Source organism: Crocodylus siamensis, chromosome 3 (genome assembly GCF_052110815.1).
Source record: "Crocodylus siamensis isolate JL-2025a chromosome 3, ASM5211081v1, whole genome shotgun sequence".
In the NCBI taxonomy this organism is placed as follows: Eukaryota; Metazoa; Chordata; order Crocodylia; family Crocodylidae; genus Crocodylus; species Crocodylus siamensis.
Window position 1 is genome coordinate 63,243,373 of NC_143397.1, and position 25,984 is coordinate 63,269,356.

The 25,984-nt window shown below is 40.7% G+C and overlaps 1 protein-coding gene across 3 annotated transcripts in view; it reads left to right on the plus strand.

The window, feature by feature from the left end:
- COMMD10 (COMM domain containing 10) overlaps positions 1-25,984 on the plus strand; it is a 207,789-nt gene that overhangs the window by 154,634 nt on the left and 27,171 nt on the right. The window contains exon 6 of one of the 3 annotated variants that reach the window (XR_016441230.1): positions 23,590-23,709. The exons of the other annotated variants lie outside the window; for them this stretch is intronic. The gene's annotated coding sequence lies outside the window, so the exon portion shown is untranslated. The remainder of the gene's footprint in view (positions 1-23,589; positions 23,710-25,984) is intronic. 3 annotated transcript variants of the gene reach the window in all.

Genomic DNA, 25,984 nt, shown 5'->3' on the forward strand with positions numbered 1-25,984 from the left:
CCCCCATCCCCGGAGCAGGTGTAAAAGTTCCCAAAGGTATTAAACTTAACGCACAGTAGCAAAAGTGCACGTGTACACGCTCCCAGCGTCACCCAAATTACCTTCCACCTTCACATTCTCATATTTCTACCTGTTTGAGAGCTCAACACACTCCAGGAAGTTTGTGGACTGCTTGTTCATTGTTGTGTTTCCCTCCTGAAAGATGTCCCAATTAATTTAAGTCCCCCATGAGAATCAAGTCTCGTTATTAGGAAGCTTCTGGCAGTTGTTTAAAGAAGGCCTTGAATGTCTACATCCTTCTTCTAATTTGGTGGCCTATAGCAGACTCCCACCATGCTCTCCCCTCTGACCTTTACTCGGGTGCTTTCATCAGGCTTCCTTTCCACTTCATGCTGTGCCTCAGAACAAATGTATGTTACCTTTATGTGTAAGGCAACACCTCTTCATTTTTTTCTTATGTCTGTCCTTCCTGAGCAAGCTATTCCAAGTCCGTGATGGGTGAATACGGTAGATTTTTAGGTGCATCCATTTATGGTGCTATAGAGAGAAATTTACTCTATGAGCAACTGGAAGGGACCTGTCGGTAATGTAAGGAGATGCCCAGTTTTGTGATATCGTGAAATGGAGGGACACCATATATTGAGGAATTGAGGGACACCATTTTCATCTCTTCCATGCTATTCACAAAGCTGATGTAGCGATAATTGAACATCACTGGTCACAGTTTTGACTGAGTTCTTCTCCAAAGCCAATTTGAGTAAAGTTATTCTCTGTCTAATATTAACTATTGCAGAGTTTATTTCTTTTACTCTACATGGTAATTGAACCCAGGTACATGATATGAAACTCCATTTCTAGTTTTGTCTTTTATCATGAATTAATATCAGAACTAAATGTCTGAATATTTCATTTTTATTTATGCATTTCACAATGTTTTGATGATCAGTTTTGGTGGAGCCTTGTGCTGTCTGCTTCCATAGGATTCAAAGCTCACTTATGCTTTGAACAGTGTTTTGGATGGGATTAGTTTCCTTATTTTGCATTCCTCCTTAAAAATATTTTTGGTTTGATCCTGTATTGTGGTTTTGAACTGCTTGGATTACCTTCTTTTCATTTCCTTATACTTTTAATACTTGATTAGAAATTGTGAGGTGGTGTATTGCCAGTGCTTCCAGGATAAAAAAGGATTTTTAAGTGGTTTTTATTTGTTGCATATTTACATAGCGTAGTGCCTTGTTGATATAGTTTGAATTTTGCCGCATGTCTACATTCTGACAATAGAGCATGATTGTGAAAATGTTTTCCTTGCAAGAAAATTTCAATTATTTCTGTTTCGTGGTAGAACTGAAGGACTTTACAGAAGTGTATCAGTAACTAGATTGCAGAGGGATTTGGTCACTTGATGTTCCCCTTTCTGTCAGGAGCTGCGTGACAGCATTTGCTTTTCTGTAGTATGGAAAGCAATTCTGCAAAGACACTGTGTGTTTGTTGCCCTAGAGATTTGGTTCTTTGGGGAGCTCTATTCAACTGCAAAAATAAAATAGAAATTGACTTTTTCTCTGAGGCTTAGGGGCCATTTCTGGATGCAGCACCATAGAGAATTCCAAACTAGTGAATGGTGGACAAGCAGAATAATTTTGGAATTATTTCACAGTGTCTCTTATTGGGGAACTACTGTATTCACTCAAATGTCAGATGAGGTTTTTTCCCCAGTCAGCATGGGAGAAAAAGGCTCCTTGTCTTGCGTATACATACCAGCAACCTCCCCTCTGCCCTCCTTTCCCATTAAATACATTGGCTATCATTAAACTGCTTCTAGAAGCAGCATATAGTTAGTTATGGAAATCAACTCTAAAGTTGATTGAATGCAACCTGTGCTGACAGTGCCCATAAAACACATGGCTCGTATTGGGCAAACACACTGATGGGAATATTTTTTGTGGCCTTTAAAACAAAACAAAACAAAAACAACAGGCAGTTGCTTCTCCAGGAAGGAATGAACACTGGGTCTGGAGGTGCTAAATTACCAGCCCAGCACTCAGAAAGGGCAGAGCAAACTCCAAAATCCTCTCCTGGTGCCAGAAATGCTGATAGGAGCTTCTAAGGCTAGGTTAGTGCAACCCGTCTCTGTAAAAGTTTAGTGTTCATTGTGCTCAGTCCTCTTCAGTGCCAGCTCTCTTGAAATCATGGTGAACTACTATATCAAATACATTTTTACTTCCTCTTCACTCCCATGGCTGATCTGTGCCTTTCTTTCCCATTTCCAATGATTCCTGTTTCTTTAGGAGTCATAAATACCTAGCTAACACCACTAAACTTCTGTGTAACTGAGAGGCTATGTTGCTCCCTCTCAGCTGTCACACATGATTAGTATGGCCATGTCCTCTGTGGACCAGACAGCCCTGCACCTTAACTACATGTTAATTTTTGGAGGGTCCCAGGACTTGTGACAAGAACACCTGGTTGCAGTCACAAATGGGAGTCTAATTAGCACATGGATCCTTTATGGGGTGCGAGGGGTATCTGGAGTACATGCACACACTGGGCAGTGCTGGGCTTTGGGGTCACCATGGCTTCAAACACTTAACTCTGGTAGGGCCCAGTCAGTGAACTATATGATAAGTAGTAAGTCTTTTAGCTCTGGTTTAATAAGCCTTTTAGCTTTGGTTTAAGTTCTGCATTTAGGATGGAATGGTCCCATGTACCAGTCAGTACAAGCTGGGGGCTGAGTGGTTGGGCAGCAGCTCTACAGAGAAGGACCTGGGGGTTACAGTGGATAATAAGTTGAATATAAGCCAGTAGTGTGCCCTTGTTGCCAAGAAAGCAAATGGCATACTGGGCTGCATTGCTGTGTATGTTGCCTGTTGGTCAAGGGAAATGATTATTCCCCTTTATTCATCACCAATGAGGCCAAACCTGGAGGTGAGGCCACATCTGGAGTACTTTGTTCAGTTTGGGGCCCCCCACTACAGAAAGGATGAGGACAAATTGGAGAGAGTCCAGAGGAGGGCAACAAAACTGGTGAGGGCACTGGGGGACATGACTTATGTGGGAAGACTGAGGGAACTGGGCTTCTTTAGACTAGAGAAGACTGGGAGGGGATTTAATAGCAGTCTTCAGCTACCTGAAGGGGGAGCTGGAGCTGGGATGTTGTCAGTGGTGGAAGATGACAGAACAAAGACCAATGATCTCAAGTTGCAGCAAGGGAAGTTTAGGTTAGATATTAGGAAGAATTTTCTCACTGGGCGGGTAGTAAAACACTGGAACAGGTTACCCGCAGAGGTGGTGGAAACTCCATCCTTGTAGGTATTTAAGACCTGGCTAGACAAAGCTTTGGCTGGGATGGTCTCGTTAGGACTGGTCCTGCTTTGAGTAGGGGGTTGTACTAGACCTCCTGAGGTCTCTTCCAACCCTAATTTTCTATGATTCTGTACCAATCATAGCTTGCACTATATATGAGTTAGTTACAAAAGTGGTGCTCAAAAGTGTGGTTATGGAGACCTTGTGCTGAAATTTGCAGCAATCGGGGTTGGGGTCAGAGTCAGATCCACAGCAGTCTCCTGTCTCCATCTTTGGTTTCTGTCCTCCCCTCTGTCCCTGCTCCCCTGCCCCTTACTTTCACATGTATCTAACATGTGCTTGGGAAAAGAACAGAGCCTGTGGAGGGTCTTGACAGTAAGTGGGCCCAGGAAGGCTGCAGGGGGGGAAGAAGTTGGTGGTGCAGAGAGCAAGGGGGACACCTTCCTTCCCCCCCACCAGCCACTATTTTCCCAGCTGTAGCAGTGGGAGGTGGATGAATTTAAAACAACATGCTGATAATTAATTCTGCACCTGGAATATTATAACAAATGTATACATTTTCCATATATAGAATCTAATTACTGGGGGCTGTCTTGTATTTGGGGCCAGCTTGTATTTGGGTAAATACAGTGCATACTGTAAATAAAATGTAGGCTAAAAAACTATTGCGAAGATTAACCTCTTGTGTATGGTTAGGAGCATAAACAAAGTTTTGGATAGAACTTCTGGTGCCATGAAGTGACTCAGACCACATACAACTGTTACATTTCTACTGGGAGAATCACCAGTTTTGCTCACTGCTCCCTCATGCTGCTCCCACAATGGGCACAGAGCAGAGGAGCAGCCCCTTCCCACTCCGCCCCATTCCCCAGACTGCAGTCCCAGTCTGATGAAAGCTCAGAGAGCAGGGGAAAGGGGCAGCTGCAGTCTGAATGTCTGTACACTCCCTCTCCCAGAACAATTCCTACCAGTGGAAAGTTCCTGAGAGATTTCTACTGGTAGAAATGAACCTGTTCACAGCATCACTTTTGAACATTTGTTGGAGGATTAGGAGGGGGATAGAAAGACATACTGATACAATACACTATACAGTACAGAAACCTGGAAAATCTTACATGGCCTGTGGGTCCAGACACAATTCATTTAAATCTCACCAGATGTAACGAACATTAAGATAAAGAACTTTCCAAATTAAAGGGCTGTGTTAGATTTGGAAGGATTGATCTACATTGCTGGAGAGCACTAAATTATCTTTAAGGTTCCACATTAAAAGTATGAGTTCGATAAAATTAGGGAATACATATTGCTTTTTGTTGTCTTTAGGAGGTGGAAATGAAAGCCTTAAGGAGTGCTGGAGTATGCCATCAACAGCAGAAAAATAAGGCATTTTAGGAGACTTTTCTCTTCAAGTTCACATCTCTTCAGCTTGGAAGCTTTGGGATTTTATGATTTGTAACTGTAGGCAACCCTACTTGTCCTTAAAGAGTTCATCTTAAAATGGTTGTGATGTTGGAGAGAAGTGTATTATATGGTATTCTTATAGGTGATGCTGTACTATGTTATATATCATGTACACATTTTAAGTTATTTTGGATGACAATATACCACTGAGAGCCCACTTTTTTGGAAAATGCTGAGTAACCCTTCTGAGAACTAGGCCCACCTGAGATGTCTCAAGCTATGCTCCCAAATGAACTAGCTGCATTTGATCATTTAGACCCTTTCTTCTGTCCCCCCTTTTATTATACACAGTACCTATTGTATATATTCCATAAATACAAGTTACACACATCCGATGTAGACCGGTCAACACTTTTCAGGAGTAGCTCTCAGTCAGGTATTAGTGAATGTAATTTAAATCCAAGGGGACCATGGTAGAAGTCATGTACAGGTTCATAGAGGTTGCTTTACCTTTTGTGCCTTTGTATATATGGGCACTAGATCCACTGAGATTGTCAGTGGGAGATTAGACTTTTAAAAAATGATTTAAATAATACAGCTCTGCATTACAGTTCAGTGCAGCAGTAAGGCTACAACCTTTTGCTTTTCAGGGAGTATTAATTTTTCCAGGGAAGATAACGTATACATGATCAGAACCAATTGCTGCTATTTGTTCAGTTGTTTTTACCAGGATGAAGTCTCTGGAAAATTAATTATGCATGAACTCTGTAGATGAGCTTATAAGATCATAGAAATGCAACTTCAAACAGTTCTGCACTATATGGATGCCAGTAAATTTGCAGAATGAGTAGCCACACACCAGACTGCTTCTGTATACAGGGTTGAAGGCCATGAGTGCATTCAACAAGTTATTTAATTTATTTGTAGTTTGTTTTCACTCTCTTTCTTTTGAGAAATTTATCTTTGTTGACAGCAACTTCTTTTATATTTCTGTAGTCTATATTTAGAGTTGTTGCATGGTAACCTAGGGATTACAGCAGGGTCCCTAGCTAATAGGAGGCAGCCATTTTATTTAATATTGAAATAATGCGCAGTTAGGCAAGAGCAGGAAAGCTAGAAATATCGGTTGACATTTTTTCTGATGTTAATGATGGAATTCAGTTATTGATTCTGAAAAGATTAGCATCGAGTCTTGAGAAGTATTTTCTCTTCCTCAACTATTTATTTGTGTATAATGTCCATACCATGCACATCTGTATTTTCTTCTTCTTCCTCTTGCAACCACAGCACCTGTTGATTCTCCTGCAAAAGTCAGATATTATTTCAGAACTCAAGAGTTCATGACACTGGCCCTCCTTAGAATACTTTAAACACATTCACAATGGAAGCATTGAAAAGAGTGATGCTCTTATAGCATTTCTGCTTGCCTGTTACTAGATTCATTACCAGAAAACCCATTACAAAAAAAGACAAATACAGACTTCTTTATTAAAATGACAATTCACACTACTAGTTGTAGAGCTATCATCACAGTTTCATATTGCAAGTTCTAAGTACTTTTATTAAAGACAAAGAAAACTTTTCTCTGTTCTTTTTAATTAGATTAACATTTCTTTATAGCTTTAATAATGCACATGATGTGGCTTTAATAATACATGCCAGATTGCTAGTGAGAGAAAAAGATGCAGCCTTAGAGAGTAAATAAATCTGGGTTTACTTAGTTAACGTATGTGTGGTTAAATATTGGTCCTGTCTTAGCATATCATTGAAATCAAACTAAGAATATGAAATGTAAATAGACTATCCAATTGCCCTTAAATTGGACTGAATTAAAATCTTAGCAAATAATCAGCAGTAGTGGGAAAGGAACATACGTAGGAAAGAACTCTTGATCATAACGTATGAGAGTTGTCAGTATAGAGCAGTGGATCTCAAAAGTGAATCTAAAAAGATCAAGAATTGCCTGTGTAGAGGATACTCTGTAAAGGCTTTCTTCTTAAAAATACCTATAGTTTTGGAGTTATTAAATGTATTAAAATCATCACCATCAGAAAACAGAAGATCCCTTTTGTTTTACAGCAGTTTTAGATTCCCAGATTTGTTAGGGAAAGTAGTGCACGATTGACTTACTTTTATTTGAATGCTTAGGTGAGCACACAGGCTCTTAACACTTGGCAGTATATGTGCATTACAATCATTAGCCAAGATAAAAATACTATAAAAATCTGACATCTACCTTTAAGCTATATGTGAACTTTGTTCCAACTCCTTGGTTTTTTCCCCCTTCAGGCATTTTAAAACAATGGCTACTCTAAAAAGTTTATAGTAAAGTGTCAGATGGACATTATCTATTTAGGCTGCAGTCCTGCAGTTAAAGAACAGTATTTGAAACAACCAGTTTTGGAACCAGAAGACTTATTTTTAGTCTCTCTCTTCCATATTTGGTCTTTGTTGAGGCTATAACAGCGATGACAATTGTTATAGTGTTGTTTTTGAGGTGTGCATACCTGACCGCTCATTTAATGTAAGCCACTGAACAACTGGCAGCTGTTTTCAGTTATTATCAATCTGGGCTGGGTTCAAACCTTTCAGATATTAATCTAGTGTATTATTAACCAGAGATGTACAAACCTTGTGAAGCATTTTTTGACATGTTTGTTTAAACAAAATCTCCTGTGGCTGTTTTGCTTGGAGTCTACTGACTGGAAAGAGGGCTGTGTGAGGCTTCGGACCATGCTTTGGATCCAGAGAAGCTTTGGATGCTTTGGCGTCCGAAGCAGCATGTCCAGATCGAAGTGCTGGCTTCTTTAGACTTTCCAAAGCAGTTTGGAACTTCCGAACCACTTCAGAGATCTGGCCATAGGATATATGGGGAATCAATGAAATATCTATAACTTTGTTGTTTTTTGTCTAACTTGGATGAAACTTGTAGGGATGGTAGCCTCTGCTGAGAGCATGAATCCTGCCAAGTTTCAAGAAGGTCAGTGCATGGGTTCAGGAGGAACTGCACCCCAAATTCTTGAAAGCAAAATCCATATCACGTATATGCGTTAAGCCACAGTGGGGTCAAAACCTACAAAGCCACAGACTAAGGAGAGGAAATAATCACTACAGACAATCAACTTCCCCAAGGCGGAGACAGTTGCACAAGCACCCATGTCATGAGTTTTGCCTGTCAGCAGCTAGAGGTGCAGGGCCCCAGAACCCCCCTGCACCTATCTCCTAGGCAGCTGGCAGGATTCATCGCCACAGCAGGCTCTAGCAGGCCTGCAGCTTTCACCCTGCTGCGCCATAATACAGTGTCACCCATGTCACGAGTTTTGCTTGTCCACAGCTTGAGGTGTGGTTCCCCCTCCCGCCCCAAACCCCTGCACTGATCTTCTTGAAACTTGGCAGGCTTTGTGGCCTCACCAGGGGCTACCACCCCTGCAGTTTTCACCCTCCTGTGGTGTAACATGTACCCGTGACATGAGTTTTGCTTTCAAGAATTTGGGGTGCAATTCCCCCTAAGCCCCTGCACCGATCTTCTTGAAACTTGGCAGGCATCGTGTGAGAGATGTTCCTGAATGCTTTTTCCTTGGTCTGTCACTGTTTCTCTGTGATCTTAAAGTAGGAATAGGCCAGATCCTTCTGCCACTTAATTTAATTAGAAAATTCCCATTAACTTCAGCTGCAACAGGAGAGGATGAGTACATTATTCCTGCTTTACAGAGCTACAAAATGAGTGAAATAACTCTAAACTACCTCCCAGGATTGACAGATCCAGTTAATTCATTTGCTGTGAAAATGCTCTTGGGTTTAAGAAACAAATGTTGCAATTTTCCTGGAGGAGCATATTTTTGGGGTGTTATCTTTTATTGGGCCAACTATACAGCTGGAAGAGAACTTTGGCAGGCTTTCGCACATATACAATATCCTTCCTCAGGTCTGGGGAAGAAGCAGACCCTGGTTGAGCTAGGTAGCAAATTGAACAATAGGCCATGCAGAACTCCATCTGTAAATAAAAATAGTCTGCTGTTTGGGCAGTTGGGGTGCAAAACAGGAGCACAGAGAAATTATCAAGAATAGCTGAAAGACGTGGTAAGTGTGGTAGAAAAAATAGCCTGAGTGGAAGAGCAAATCCATTCATGAGAAAAAAGGGTCACCTGTGGAGCGTAGAGATATTAGCAGAGATTGGAGGTGAATTGTAATGAGCCTTAAAGTCAATGTCTGTGTTAATTCCTGGGTTTTGGAGTTCAGTGAAGTTAGGAATTGTCATTTCCAGGCCCATCTTCTGAAGGTTTACTGTAGATTACCCTGGAGCATTGTGAAGTCAGAAAATAACTAGTTGGTAATTTTTTTGTGTGAAAAATGGTCTCCTGCCAATGTTCATTTGTCTCTGTCCCTTACCTTTTTCTTATATATTCTCATTCTGGAGTGTTGTCTTTGTCTAGTTTCCCATGCGTAGTTTCTATGAAGGTATTTGGTGGACTGGGTTAGATATATCACATTCTGGGATAGGATCAGTACATTTTGATAGTTTTGATTGGGGGAAGCAGTAATAATGGTGGCAGTGGAGATGTGCTTACAGGTTTTGCATTTTTGTTAAGGTTAGCCACTTGGTGCCTGTGATCAGTAGGGAGTTTGTTTCTGATGATTTGGGTTGGGGGTTGTCAGAAGCAGGTGTGTGGGGAGGGAGCGGGAAGGAATGGGCCTGTGAACATCTCTGTCAAGGTTTGGTCCTTTCCAAGTGTATGCTGTAATTGCTTGATGATGCTTCTTATTGATTGAAAGGTGGGAATGGCAGGGTGTACAATTAGTGGGTGTTTTCTTTTTGTCTTGTAAGGGGCTACTATAGGGTACTTGGTTGGCTGTTTCAAAGATATGATCTATTTTTATACTGGAGTGTGTATTTTGGGGAAAGGCAAAGTTTAGGTGGTGTCATGAGTATTCTCAGAGCAGATGCAGTGTTATCTTAAGGCCTGACTATGATGACACCTTTCTTGGTATATGCAGTGTTTGCTGGTTTTATGGATGTAAATGTTTGATTTTTGTATATAGTGATTTTTAGGGTGCCTAAACAGAAACAATATTTTCCAGTTTGAAATCAGATTTTGAATTCAATACTCTCCAAATGGTGAAAAAAAATAACATAAAAAGCAGCAAAATAGTTGCCCTCACAAATTTTGTAAAATTATTTTCCTATTTTCTTTTAAGTAATTTATTTAGTTTGTAAATACCTAAGATCAGGGTTTCTTTGCCTAATACAGAACTAGCTTATAGTTTATTATTTTAACAAACATGCAGCTGAAAATAATTTATTTTTAAGTATAACTTTACTGTTAATTTCATTTGTTGTTCCATTAATTGGCCTCCACTTTGTGAAAAGAAGTAAAATACTTGCTCAAATCATTATTCTTACATGTAGAGAATAAATTGATTTCTTCAGCAAAGAGAAGCAAAGCTGGAGGTAAAGAATAGCTGGACTGGCAGAGAAGATATTTTGAGCATCACTTGGGAGTTATAACAGAAAATTCTTTACTATTGCACTGTAAAATATATCCTGAGCAAAGCAGAAAAAGTTCAGAGAAGAGTGTAACTCTTTAATATCTTCCTCTCAATTTAGCAGTGCAAATGGGTGGCAGTTTTAGGTGGGGGAAAAATTACTTGGTTTAGTAACATAATTATCTTAAAATCATGCCTGGCTTTAAAAGTTACCCACTGTGGCAGTAAATTGTTTTTATCAAACTAAAGTTTAGGTGAACATTTATGATGACACCCATGAGCTCAGCAGTTTCAGAATGTGCAAAGCAGAAAAAAGAACAAACATTTACGCAAATTATTTTAAATGTCTTTTTGATGTACATGTTAGTCTTCCTAGTTGTATTTGACCTATTCAAAAGAAAAAGAAACAAACTTTGAAGAAAAGCACTCTTTGGTATGCTGTTTTTCTCCTGGTTGTCATTTCCATATTAAGTGCCTTGAATGTGGCAGATCTGGGTTACTAAACCTCTCTTCAAGGCAACTTTGTCCATTCATTTTTTTTAACCTCTATCCCAGTTCTTTGTTCTGTGATTACTGCATATTTCACTCACTATTCGTATGAGTCTTAGTGGGGAAGGGGGATTGTTCGGGGTTGTTTAAATCATCTCAAGACTGCAACAAAGAAAATATTCCCAACCAGATTATTTTATTATCTCAACAACAGAAGACCACATGCATGTGTTCTTTTCTGCACAGTGGTTATAGATTTTTTTTTCATGGATTTTCAGCTAATGCCTTTTGAAAACCAAACACTGCTTCTACAGAGGAAATCTCAGAGAATCATAACAGTGGTCCCTAAACACTCTAAATACAAAACAGTTGGCATACTTAAATGTGAGCATATATAGAGCAAAAACAAACTTGAAGCAATTTTCTGTACAGAAGACATAAGGCAGAGCTGAATGGTATTGGTAGTTTGTTTGCAGCACTTCTATTTATGTGTTTGGCTGATTTACAGTTCCTGAGTTCTGGGTTTAAATAAGTCTAGACTAGGGGTCGGCAACATTTTCTGGTAGTGGGCCAAGATGAACTAGCTTGGTTCTGAGGTGGGCTGGCACTCGGACCCAGCTGGCTCTAATGCTTGTCCCTGCTGCCTGTCTGTGGTGCAGCTGAGCAGAGGTCCCCCTCCACCGCGTAGCTGTGGCGTGGCCAGGGCAGAGCCTGCCTGCCACAGAATGGTGCCAAAGCCACAGCTCGGTGGGCTGGATCAGGCTCACAGGCTGTAGGTTGCTGACCCCTAATCTAGAAGACCGAGTTAAACCATCATATATGACACCCGACCAAGCTCCTGTGTTTGTTTAGTTTTTAAAGCAAAACCAAGTGTCACAGGTTTTGAAAAAGGACTAAGGGCAGGGCTCAAAATATGTCAATTTTTTCTGAGCAAATGATATGGAGAACTGCATTTTTCATGCTTTGCTTTGATTTTAGGATGAGATCCTCACCTCTCCCTTTTTCTCAAACTCTAAATTAAAATGATTTTGATAGGAGGATTAGTGAAGGATTTCAGGGTAGGAATTTATCACTTAACCTTTTGAGTGTTTTGCCCCCTTCTGTGTGCCATAGAGTCAAGTGCAACATCTATGGGGAAGTTGTTAAATGAATATTGGGGAAGGTCTCCCTGAGGTCCAAAATTTCTGGTCCATAGGAAGCAAAGAAGAGCTGCAAGTAATATTCACCCTCTAGACTACCAGGGGGACTGAATGCACCATAAACATGAACACCGCGATTCTGAGAGACAAAAGGCAGGCAGGCATCCTTCAGCATAGAAATCAACTTTTCCCACTGTTTAAAGCTGAAAGTTTGGTGTACGATTGGCCAGCTGGTTAAGTGATTGATCGTTGCACACTCAATATTTGACTGCCGTCAGAAATTGTCAAATGTTCCGTGAAGTTAAGAATGCCATTTTGTTAGGTGACCTACCATTTTTTTTTATTGCATCATACGGTCATCTGTTAGCAAGGGGAGGAGGGTGGACTCCCTGCCTCTCAGTCCTGCAGGAGTCAGGACGCAGACACAGATGCTATTTCTGTCTCTCTCTTTCTCTTGCCCCACTCTCCATTTAGTAGCAGGAACCTCCTGCCCTGCCCCTCTCTCCTGAACTTTCTTTCTCTTCTCCCTACTAAGTCAGGTGGAGCTGCAGGAGCTACTCTGTGCTGAGGAAAGAACCAAAACCAGCAGCAAATGAAAAGCTGCCCCTATCTCCTAGGATTGAAGGCATCCAAATGCAAACAGTAAAATACCTGAAAAATTGGCCCGCTGCCTTCTTAACATAACTGCATTTTAAAATGGGCTTCTGTAATTGCTGTGTGTGTTTTATTTCTGTTTAATACATATATTTTCTGTAACTGTTCGGGCTGATGCTGGCAAATTGGGATATAAGCCAAGGAAAATAAGAACAGTTTAGTCTTGAATGTAATTCACATTTACAGATACCTAACGTTGATCGTTATAAAAATTCATTATGACATTTTTAGAATTTATATCATTGTTTCACAATAACAGTTAACTAACTTGGGGTTTTTTCGGTAATTAGCATAAATATATAGCCTATTGAAAATTAAAGGTGCTCTTTTCACTGTTGTAATAAAATAATGCTTAAAATATTTGACTGTTATTTGGCTTATATTTGACTTGTCAGTTGACCAAGTATTTTTTACCAGTCAAATAGCCTAGTTTGTTGGCACTATAAGATGAAGAGTGTGTAAAATGTTAAATATCAAAGGCCTATTTGAAAGTTAAACTGAATTTACCCATAAATATCAGGGAGACGTTTGTATTGAACTTGAATATAACCTATCGTAGACTTGTGTGTGTATAAAATGAAAGTCTGTGTTGTTCTTAAGGCTGATTGAAAAAAATCAACAAAACATTTTCTGTTGGATTTTGCTGAATCTTCAGAATTGGAACATTCCACAGGAAAAATGTCAAAAGTGACAAAATGGCCCTGAAAATCAGGCAGGTTTCTGATTGAATTCAGTCTGCTGAAGGAAACTTGCCCAGTTTCCCATCAGCGTGCCTACCTGGCTCCTTCTGCCAAGCTGATACAGAGATGAGAGCTTGGAAATCCGCAGTGTCAACCTACTTAGCTTTGAGCTGGCCAGCTAGAAGCATTGCCCCAGAGGCAGGGCTCCCACATCATGTTTCTTAACTTATTATGCTTGGTGCCATCATGCTGAAACATGCCACACTACTTACTGCACTACATCTCATTAATCTAGTGTGGCAAATGAGTGTAATGGGCTTGTTCATAGTAGAGCTGTGCAGAGAATGGTAGGCCTTTTTTCCATGGAGAATTGTTGAAAAATTTACGTTTGATTCCAAACTGGAATGAAACAGATTTTGAAATTCTCCACGAAACAGAATCACCAAGCTAAAATGATCAGTTATGTTATTTGTTGCTAATTTTTCATGCTTCAGTCCTGCAGTCAGTCCCACTGTGTGCAAGTTTATGTACAAACAGGTGTGAAAGTACAGATTTTTCTAAAATGATGCAAATCTAAAAAGACAAAGCAAATAAGTGTACATGTGTCGAATGTGACAGGTGCATGTCTGATAAATTGCAAGTGGTGTTCTTTGTTAAGTTTGTTTCTAAGACTGTGGTATTTCCAAACTATGTCTCTTTGCTTAAATGTCTCAGACCAGCAGAACCATCATGTCTGTAATGCCTTCTTGCTCACTATAAATTCTGGTCCTGTCTGAGGCAGTTCTGTAGACTGCCGGATCAGCAGCTAAGTCCAGTGCAGCGTATATACAGGCCAGGTACTGATATTCAGTTTTACTGAGAGAATTGCTATTCTGATAGAAACCAAAAATATATCGATGTTCAGACTTTTTTCCCTGGAGCTCTGGGAGAAAAATAACCCAATAGCAACCACAATGCAGTCACTCCCAGAAGAGTTTCTCCTTGGAGACTAAATATCTGAATGCTTTAAACTGAGGGTTTAACTCCTTCTGGGGACCAAGGCAAGTGGAGCTAGGAAAGGCTCCCTACCTTCCTGAGACCAGAATCACCCCGGTCTTGAGAAGGTGCGAGGGGCAGCTGCTTCCCCTATCCTGTAGACTACGAGGTGAGAAGAGTAGCAGTCACTGCTTCCTGCCTCTTCCCTAAACTAAGCAGTTCCCAGTTTCAGAAAGTGGGGGAAGGTAGGCTTTTCTAGTTCCTGCCAATTTCCTTTCCCCCTGCTACCCCTACTGCCCAGCTGAACCATGGATAGTGATTTTTAAAGATGATTAGGAGTGGAGGTGAAGGCCCCTGCTTCCAGCTGCTGGCTTTTAAGTCACTGTCCTGCTTCTAAGCTGGGCGTTAGGAAGAGCAGGGGGAAGCTGGCCTGGGAAAAGCCTTTACATGTCCAGCTCCTGGCCCCTCCATCTTTTAAATCATTGCCCTGGCCACTCAGCAGGGAGTGGAGGAGCAAGGGAAAGCTGCAGAGATTCAGAGCCAAGTTTGCAGAGACTTTTCCCAGCCTGGCTTCTGGTCCCTCTGACTTCCCCTTGCTACCCACCCCACCCATCTGACCCAGAGCAGTATAGGGTGAGATCAGGTCGATTGGGGGTGCATTCTCTCTGGGTGGAGTGGAAACCCTCCCCAGCTGTCTACAGTATAGTTGCTGCTTTTCAGCAGCTGCAAATTGGCACTTGACAGCCTGCCCTCTTCCTAGGTATGGGAGAGGACAGGCTGTCAATTAATAAGCTCTCCTGAGGGCTGGGGTAGACCAGGAAGCAGTCCTCCAGTGCCCCCTGGCTGGAGAGCTTGCCTGTGAATCTCTCCAGCTGTAGGGCTGGTGGAACATCTTCAAACACCCAGCCTACTTTTGTACTGAAAGAAATTTCTTCTTCTAGAAACAAACACCTGTATGCAGCCACTGTCTTTCTGGATAGCTGTATATAGGATGTGCATTTCCAGCCTTGGAAATACACAAGGGTTTTGGCATGCTATGATTTTGGAAGTTGTCAATGGAAGATGCATCTTGCTGCAGATTGCTTTCTCCCAAAGTTTCCAAGACATGCCAGGCAGTTTTACATGTTTGCATAACATCTTTGTTTCATACTATTGTGTATATGCTAAACTGCAGAAAATTTTATCTGATATCTCAATGTTTATGCTTTAATGGAACCTTTTTATCTTTGTTTTATTTTATATCATTTCATTTCTTCAGCCAGTAATTCCGGAAAGAAGAAAAGTAACTCAAATGTGTTTGGATGTAAACTAATGTCATTTATTTGCTCTATCGGGGCACAGTATAATTAAAATCACCATAGTGTGGAAAAAGTCTGGGGTGATGGGGTTGGCATGCTGAAAAAATTCAGGTTGTCAGTCAACTAGCTTTACAGGCATGTGACCTATTCATCTTAAGATCAGCATTCTGAGTTCATGCTAATAGCCTGATTACTATTAATATATGCTGCCTGGTACTGACCTGTTTTGTTTATAATGCATGTTGGCTTATAAAGTGCCATGACATTTTAAGGGTTATGGATTAAAAAAATTAAATTTTCCAAAATAAAAAACCCTCATACATTTTAATAGGGTTTACAAAAGAGCTACTCTCTACATCTTGCCTCTGGCAAGATGGTACAGTATTGAATTAAGTGTCATTCCTTCTGTGGCCATGCAGGAATTGCTAATCTGGGCAAAGAAATTAATTGTCTGTTGGAATGGACAGATGGATTTGTTTAAAACCTGCTTGTTAATTAATTGGATTTTTGAAAAATGAATACATTTTCAAATGAGATTTCAATTCTGTGGTAGAAACATTTACATATTGTAAATGTTACTCGGTTTTCCGAGGAGAAGCGTATTGGTGAAAGTGTAAGAAAAATTTGTCTTCAATCAATGTGATTCACATACCCTTTCTACAGGAGTATAAAAGTATCACTACAATATAATGCATCTGTCTTTGGCTTGGAAAAAAGTTGTCTCTGGAGCCAAATGGTTCGTGCCCTTCATTGCTATATAAGAGAACCAAGTTTACTGTTCTTCACAAACCCATCCTATTCCTTATAAAAATGATACAAAAAGCAGTGGAGAAATTATCTGCTCAAGGACAAGTTAACACTTAAATTCTGTTCCGCTTATTTAGCAGCAGAAAGTTTAAAATGTTATCTATCTCTTAGTATTACAGCTAAAAAAGAAAATTAAAAGCCTTTAGAAAACATTTGCTTAAGGGGAAAAAAACAAAATAGCAACTGTAACTTGGAGTATGAGATGAAGAAAGTACTGTACAAGCAACCTGTTCTCATTATTTTGTAGATGGTGTGCAAATCTGCTAACAGTAGTAATAAGCATTTGGGATAATCTTAGGAGTGCTGGAAAAGTCAAATGTATTTTTTTTTATAAACTACCATTTCATTTATTACCATGGACCTTTTATTCTACTGTGCTTAAGATTCTGTCAACACTTCGATTATAAACCCTTTTCCCCCAACCCCAGGGACATATAACTTGGTCATAATAAACTTGCTGTGGGCTAAACCTTGGCATGAAATGTATCTATCCAGGAGGGGTTTTATTGTAAAAAACAAACAAACAATCTATTAGCCATTTAAAAAGCAGTTTCAAATGCCTTTTTCCTGTAAGCAGCATTTAAAAAAACTTCAATTTAAGTAGGTGTTTAAAAAGCCAAGATACAGAAGTTTAAATAATGGATGCTATACATGTGCACCAGGCATTTCCCCACAGAATTTTACAAGTTTTTACAACGGGTATTAGGTTTTCCAGGCACATCATGGTAGTTTAGAAAGTGCAAGTTCTGAAATCACATAAATATGCTTCTCTAGAAAAAAGAACAAATGAAGCAACTCAAAAAGCACCAATAATTGTATATTCCCTGCAGTTCCTTGGACTGTATCTATCAGACACATTTTGAGACTCATTGCAAATGAACCGTATTTATGCATCCCCACAAATTTTTAATGGAAGGTATTTAATAGATTTATCTAACTGGTGGAGCAGAAGTCTTTTACCATTCCAAAAAGCAATTTACAAATTCCACTTATTTGAAAATCTTGTATTTTATTTTAATGATGTGTGCTTGATTAATGCAAACTTGTGATCTCATCTTTGGGCTGTAAGTGTTGCATTCTTTCTTCACTTAATTCACCAGTGCATTTGCTTGGCCTCACCCTACTCCCAGTTTTATCCACAGACTTTGATGATAGCTACTTTGCAGTGCTCCAAAATTTGTCCTTGGCCTACCTTTCCTATAGTATGACTAGTTTTACTGTGGTAAAGACTCGCACCAATCCCTTGTCCACATGATTTTGGGGTTATTGGGGTATGTCATCTTAAGGTAATTAGTGGGTTGACAGTCCTGGAGATTTTTGCTTTGTGCCCACAGAATAGGTATAACACAGAGAGCTTCTTTAGTACTGATTTCTCTATCTGGCTTTAGATTGACTTTCCTCTAGGAATGAGAAGACATTGCATTCTTTGTTGATTCAAGCCTTGCTTTCTACTCATGGGCTACCAAAAGGGTGCTAATTGAAATCATACTTTGTATAAAATTTTCTTCTGAAAATGGAATGCAACCCCTGTCCTGCTTCTGAATCCTATGTTAAGGGCCTAATCTTTTATCACAGGTCACATACTAAGCATCAACTGAAGAATGAGAAATTTACTTGGGTCAGCAGAGAGAGAATATTCTCAGTTTCTAGCTCCTAGGTTTTAGAGTATCAGAAGAATGGCTCTGTAGCTGCTACTGCAGCCTCTGCTCTCTGTGTGTTCCCCCTCCAGGGTCTGGGATGAATGCTGCTGCATCTGTATGATTGTGAACCTACCAGACCTATCACCTTCACGAGCAGAGCAGAATATGGCCAATGGGCCAGATTTCATCTGGCCTGTGGGCACCCACCAATTAATTGTACCCCACTCAGCCTTCATGCTTCGCTCCCACCCTCGTGCACGAGAAGGGCCACTGCTGCAGCCGCTGGGGACTTGCGCATCTTCCCCAGCCTCCAGAAGCTCCTCCTTATATCCCTGCTGCAGTGCTTGCTCTGGGCACCAGGTAGGGAAGTGGTGGTATGCTGCAGTTGGGTAGGAGCATGGGGCTGGGGCTGGTGGGAATGTGGAGCCTGGGGCCCATGCCCATGCCCAGCAGGGCAGCAGGAGCATGGAGCCCAGGTTGGCCTGGTTCCATTGTGCAGGGCTCCCTGCAGCTCCCAGAACTTGCACGCCACTGGGGGGAAGCCCTTCATAATGGAATTGGCTGCTTTCTCCACTCTCTGCTGCCATGTGTATCTCTCAGGACTCTGCCAGAAGTCACAGGGATCCTTGCTCCCTGCTTCCCTGCAGAGTCCTAGGAGTTGCACTTGATGGCAGGGAGTGGGGCCAGGCCACTGGCTTTATTACACGGGGTTCCCCTAGTGGTGTGCAAGTCCCGAGAGCTGCATGTGAGCTGAAGGGAGCCCTATGTGATAGTCAGGGCAGTCTGGCTCCACTCCTTGCTGCCATTTGTGCAGCTCTGGAACTGAGTGGAGCCATGTGCCACCAGGTATCTGTGCCTGCACAGGCCATGAGCACCTCAAGGATCTGCTGTCTGCACCTACTGCCACCAGCAATGGAACCTGTGTAATATGGGGGGGGTGCGAAGGCATCCCCACACCCCAACCACACCTATACCCTGCCCACATACCCCCCAACTCTCCTGCATGTACACACACTCATCCACACACCACCATTCACACCCCTCCCATCTACACCCTCCCTCACACACGATATACAACAGTAAGACTTTATTTTTGAGCTATTACGCAATCACATCTATATACACTAGGCAAATACACATAAATCAGGACAAAAATATTTTTTGAAATAAAAATATGTTATAGTAGATATTTGGGTTTTTTTCCATTTCCAAGATGGACCCACCCCCCACAAAAGGAGTATGTCTGGGGACAAAGGTCTGAGGTTAGGGGCTGGGAATTCTGGTCCCAAGATGGCAACTAGGGGGTGGGGTACCTATCAAAGAGTGGGACAACCCTTCTGGCCCTCCATAGCTCACCAACATTCATTAAGCCGCGCTCCAGCCAAAATAATACCCACCCCTGTTCTACGGTGTCCCCATTTACTTCACTTCCTAACTGACATCCATCAGCTTCCACTCAGTAAAATCAGAGCAAGTACACTGCAAATGCAGACCCTTCAGGGTCATGTAGAAGGTGGCAAGGTCTACTCTGTAGTTTCTTTTCCTTTTACAAAAATGGTTTAAATGCATCACATCCATAGCTATTCATCTGGAGAATTAAATGCTTTTCATAGTCGGAGCAGGAGGTACATGGACAAAGATGCATAGAATCCCGAAACCTTATGAAATCATCCATTATTGCCTCCTTTTAGAATTCCATTAATTTTGGCAGATTAATATGTATATAGTCTGTGACTTTTTTATTTATTTATTGATATACTGTTTACTTCATGGAATCATGGACCTCTGGCAATAGAGGCCAAGGTACTCAATTTTTCTGCAAGAGATATTTTTCAGTAAAATGTGCAACAGTTTAAAAAAAACAAACAAACCCACTATTGATGAAGAGATCCTGTGCTGCTGTATCACCACATCTTCTAGTAAACATTATTGGTATTGTCTGAATACCCCTCTGTGCAGACCTCTGTGGTACTGTTTCAGGGTGGTAAAAGGTTCTAGGGAGCCAGTGTTTAGGTAAAGCTTTCAGTAAGTTGATTTATAGATCCATTTAGATTTTTATCTGCAGCTCTTCAGTCTCTTCTGCTTGGAAACATAATCACATAGTAGTCTATAAGCAGTGCCTTCAGTTCCATCCATAAACAGTTTAAAACAGGTCAACAGCCAAAGAAGAACTAAATATAGCATCCAGTTTCATTTTCAGGTTTAGTTTTTGCATCTTTTTTCGAAGACTTTAATTACAGACATCTCTATCCAAAGGTGGAGCGTACACCTAGATCAACTTCAAGGAAAATGTTTTGCTCCTGAACCTTCCTTCCCATGCATAAGTCAGAAGTTGGAGCACTTTTGGCTGATATAGTTGTCATTTACAGTTTTGCCATGCTTTTCTTTTTGTGAACAGTATCACCGTGATGTGTTACATTAACATGCAACAGTCTGGTCAACTCTCTAGTACAAGGGAGCCATGCATGTGTGGAGTGAAGTCTCTCCAATTGCTCTCCACATTCAAGGAATCTAGAGTATTTAAGCAGAGTGTTATGAAAACACCTCCCTGCAGGACTCAGAGATAAACTTACTCAGAGATGGGTACAGTATCTGAGAACAGAATTCTGTGCTGCACCACAAAGACAACTACCAGAGAGTCTACTCTTGAGGATGCAGGAATTCAGGTAGCCTGCAGATTCTTTCCTCATCCATTGGATACCAAATCTGATGTATACTTTTCCCCCAGTACCCATGGTCTTCAGAGTAGTGAAGAAGTCCAGACAAAGTTATCATTCCCAGCTTGGGTCTGGCAGTGCAGTTGTTTAGTAGGGGTGGGCAAAGCGGGCCATATTCCATTTGGATTCAGCCTGAATCAGGGACAGTGATTTAATTTGTTGATTTGGATCACTTATCTGATTCAATTCGACCAAATCTGAATCTGAAGATTTGATGCTGATTTGGAGAATCAGCAATTTGGACATAAACACAGCTTTAAAAGTTTTTCCTACATGCCTTGAAGTAGCAGGTGCAACTTGTGATCACTGCTGTACTGGGGCACATGGAGCATCCCACAGGAGTGAGGAGGAGCCCTCCGTGTACTCAGCGGTGAACCTGGAAGTGGACTGGAAGTGCTTCCGGTCCACTTCCGGGTCTGCCAGGGAGCATGCTGGGTGAGCCCCCTGTGCCTCTCCGGCTTGGTGATTGCCCCGGGTGCCCCCCAGACTCAGGAGGCGCACCAGTCACTGAGCCGAAGAGGTCTGGGGGGGGGCCCTGCGTGCTCCCTGGCAAACCCAGAAGCGGACCAGAAGCGCTTATGGTCCACTTCCAGGTCTGCTACCAAGCACGCTTGGAAGCCCCTCATGCTTCTGTGGGACACTCCATGCACCCCAGCATTGCAGCACTCGCAAGTCCCTGCTACCCAGAGGTATATAGAAAAAACATTTAAAGCTGTGTCTATGACTGAATCTCCAAATCTCTCTGAATCAATTCAGAGGGTTCCAGTTCATTTTGGAGAGATTAAAGGGTCTTCTGATTCGATTCGGATTTGGAGATTTGGCCACCAAATCAGGTCAAATCTCTGCCGAATTGAATCGGGGACCGAAGCTTTGCACGGGCCTAGTGTTTAGGCCTTGTTGGCATAGAACCTCAGAACAAAGGCCAGGTCCTCCATTTGAACCTGAAGTTCCTACATCTGATAACTTAGTTGCTATTTGGCTGACGTTTGCAACAAAGAACTGCTTTGTTGCAGTCCTGAGCATCTTGCGTCAGAGTCATAAGCCTTCCTCAAGATAAATCATATCATCCCAAATGGAAATTATTTTTGTAAACACCAGCACTTTACAACTCTGCAAGTGACAGTCCAGAATGTATTGAACCATTAGCTCTTACTAATACAATCAGCAGTGTCCATTGGCTTGATTCATCTGGCTGCAATTTTGGTTAATCAGCTCCTATTGCCACGGATTATGACTTTCTCTCTGTTTTCGCTGTGGCAAGATTTCTTAAAGGACTAATGAATGCTTTTTTAGCAGGTACAGAACTGACTGACTTGGCTCTTCCCTGCTGTCCTGTGACTACTTACTCATTCTGTCACTTCTGCTTGCAGGAGGTGGCCATAACATGGACCAGGAAAATAAGGGAAAATGTCCTTATGGCAAGTCAGCCTTAAACTATTGTTCCAAAGGACAAGGTCATCATCAGACTTTATCCAAAGTTCTTGTCTAGGATTATCTTGAGTTTTCTCATAAACTAGTTCACTTATCTACCAGTCCTTTCCCTCACTTTTTTTTTTTTAATTTGAAATGAAACTTCACATATTGGGTGCAGTTAGAATACCATTCTTTGGGTGGGGAAAAGATTGTAGATTGTGTTAGACAATGAGTCAGGGGAAAACCAGTAACAAAAGCTCAGTAACATAACTGAGGGGTAGTGGGACTAAGCATCCCTGGGCACCACCTTTTTTGGGGGCGGGGAAAAGAGGGTTGCAATAGGATCCGCTGCTTACCATGCTACCACAATCAGCACGGCAGGAGTCAGGACTGTCCTGGGCACAGACCTGCCTTACTATGCATCTGCAAAAACTATACAGCTTGGTTCAGGACTTTATAATTACCTTCTGTGTTTTAGCAAAGTACTATTTCCCTGAATACATTGTAAGGTAGCTTTATTCACTCTCTGAACAATTGACTGAAATTTTCTAGCAGAGAGGTGGAGTTCAGTCCACACTTTTGCTGTGATTTGGTGTTATAGTCCTTTAGATCAGCTGTAAATTTTATATAGCAGTCCTTCAGTTAAGCAGACCTCCATTTATATATGACACAAGATGCTGCTTGGTGGTCAGAAGGGCTGGAATCTGCAAGTGATTAAAGAAGAAAGAACAGTTACTTACTTTCAAGCTATGTGGGCCACACATATTCCATAACTTGTCTTCCATCTCTGTTAATTCACAGTTAAAACATGAACTTCTTTATTAGCAAAGAAGTTTAGCAGCAGTAGAGGCTGCCAAATTATTTAGGTTCCCATCTACGATGCTTGTGAGGATTTCCAGGGCACAGGTGTCATTCGAATGCCCCCTCTACATATTATAGTTAAGGCGTGATTAACCAGTTAATCACACCTTAAGTTGTGACCCAGCTGCGTGTTCAGCCAATTAATGGTGTGATAAAACAAGCAGCAAGATACAACATTATACCCCCCAAAATGTGTAATAACTTTGCAGCTTCGTCTACTCATGCCATTAATTGAATATGCAGCCCCTGTAGCTGGGAGCCCCATCAACTAAGGAGCTGTAGCCACAGGGCTCCACCACCCTCTGCCAGCCCCGCAGCTCGCAAGGCTTGAAGTTGCAGTGGTCTCCTCTCTGTCCCCACTTTGAGTATCCCAACTTATGAGGCTCACAGGGTTGGAGGAGCCTCATTCTTGGCACTGCTGCCATTGCAGATGTCCTAAGGTGGGGGGCTTGCAGCAGGAAGAGTGTTGCCGCTGCTGTGACCCACAGCCAATGAAGTTAACAGTGGCAGCAGTGTTCACAGGGCTGCCCTCCTTGTAAGCCCTGCAGACAGCAGCTGATGCAAGGGGAGCCCTGGGACACAATCCTAGGATCTCCTTGCAACAACGATAAGTCACAGTGGGATTTAACACGTGATCCCACTATCACGCCTTCTCCCATGCACGTGCGGCATGTAAGGAAGCCTAATTGTGTGTATTGCACATTACAGCCATTCCATTTTTACCTGCACAGACAGAGGGGCCCCAACAAACAGTACTATTTGAAAGAATGTGATCTTGCACACATGGGAGTCTATGTAGACAGAGAGTGAAATTTGGATGAACAACGTCTCTTGAAGAAACGCAGTATAAGGCAAGTAACCTTTGTTTCACTCTAGAGAATAGGAATACTCCAGTAAACTGTGGAAGCTCACTCTGATAAATGATGTACTGTAATGGATGTAAACATGCCAGAATTGTGACTGTAGTATTCCTCCAGGAAAGCTAAATCTGTTGTTGCCTTTTGTGGTAGGGGAAGGTTGCTTTTTGATTGAATGTGAATGATCTGTCAGAAAACAAGGATGACTTGCCTTGACAGTGTTGGACTTTTTTTTTCTTGAGTAATAGAATAAAATAGCATGAAAATGAGGGGGTAGAATTACAGATGTTCACTCTGTTTTCAATCCCCGGGCTCTGATCTAGCATGTCTGAATTGAGTTTAAGCCGGACCAATCTCATTCTTTTCCCCACTTCTATCAAACACTAGGAAAGCAAAAAACCACACATTTTAATTTCAGTGAAAAGTCAACATAAATCTGGGTTTCATTCGGTGGATTGGGTGGGATATTTTAGGCCAGAACTTTCCAGCTTGCCTGGCAAATGTATATGCACTCTGAACAAGAGGGATCACAATATAGAATATCAAGGAAGTGTCTTTTTTTTAAAAAATTGACACAAGATAGCCCTATCAGCCTAGATAATTGGAGGGTCCTTTAAAACTTATTTATTCTAAAGATATTATTGACATCAGTACTAGTAAGAAGTCTGAAACCAGTGGTACAATAAATACATTTACTATCCAGTACCTAATATGCTGGCCATGAGTGGTAGTACTGTCTGTTCCTATTGTTAAACAAAAAACTCCTTAGTGTATATACAAACAGACTTTATAAATGGATCATTCTTTGTGTGTAATCAATTATTTTGTATTAAAAATTAGGGTTTTTTTCTATATTCTTTTGATGCTTTTTCCTCTTCCATTATGTCATTTCATTGTATGCACACAACGTACATTACACAGGGTTGTCTTGAAAGTGGAAAAGTATTTTTTAAGTTACATATTTTTTTAAGTTACTTTACTCATTGCAAATTCTTATATAAAAACTTTCCCATTCTTGGTATTAACTGACATCGTTCCCACCTATCTGTATACAGTATTCCAGTCATCTGTAGTGTAATCCAAGTCTAATTCTCTATTCCACTCATCCATTACTCTTTTTAACAGTCCTCTCACGACCTGTAATAAAAAGCTGTATATTTGTGATACCCTGTCTTAATAATATGTTTTCCTTCGATATATTTATGTTCTATTAATTCCTTTCCAATTGTAGCACTTAAATGATATTTCAAGAGCAAATGTTTAAAAAAGTATTGCTTAGAATTTTGTTTTAACTGGTAAAAGATGTTACAGTGATATACTTTCATCAAATATACTTTAATAATTCTCTAATAAATAAAAGGTCCTCTAAAATTAATCTTTGGACACCTTGAATTATTATTTAAACCATAATGGAGAAATTTATTTTATACAAATTTCATAACCTCTTTCCAGGTTACAAAACTAATATGCATGTTGGACTTGTACCTTTAAACCTCTGATTGTCTGAGTAGACGAACATAACCAAATTACATGTCTTCAATATCTTGGGGACCATTTTGGACAGAAGTGATTTAATATTTCCCTACGTGCAAGGTATAATAAAGTTAAAACAGACAGACTAGTTATGTCCACCTTAAAACTGGTACCACATTTCTTAATAATGAAACAGTTTGTTGACTTGTAAAAAACCTTATTTTTCAATTTAAAAATACCCCCTAAAAAGATTGGCCATTACAGAAGAAAGAAGAAAGGGAATCCAAAAAATTTGAAGGATATGTAGAAAGCATATTTATTTATTTTACGTTGTTATGGATAAACACAAGATTACACCATTATATCACTTTTGTGTTCTTTGTTCCACTGATTTCCGCTATAGTGTTGGCTCAGAAAATAGAAAATATAATTAATTTTGAGTTAAATGGATTCCATGATTAAAAGTTGCATAAAAAATGTTTTATATACTAACTTTACACCATTCTAGGTTTCTGAATATTGTATTCTAGATCTCTGTGCAACACTCCAAATTAATGCTATATTCCTTTGGTATACTACTCTTTTAAAAATGGTGACTTGGAATTTTCTCTTCTCTCCCCAAAATAACTATGCTAGTGATTTTTTTTTTTTTCAATTTGCAGGTATGTATTTTTTACATAACTCAATTTATCCTCTGTTTCATAAATAAGTTTGTAGTGAACTGCACGATTAATTTTTCATTGTATGAGAAAAATAATTATACAGCGATTGGTATATTTTTCAATTACTTTCACCC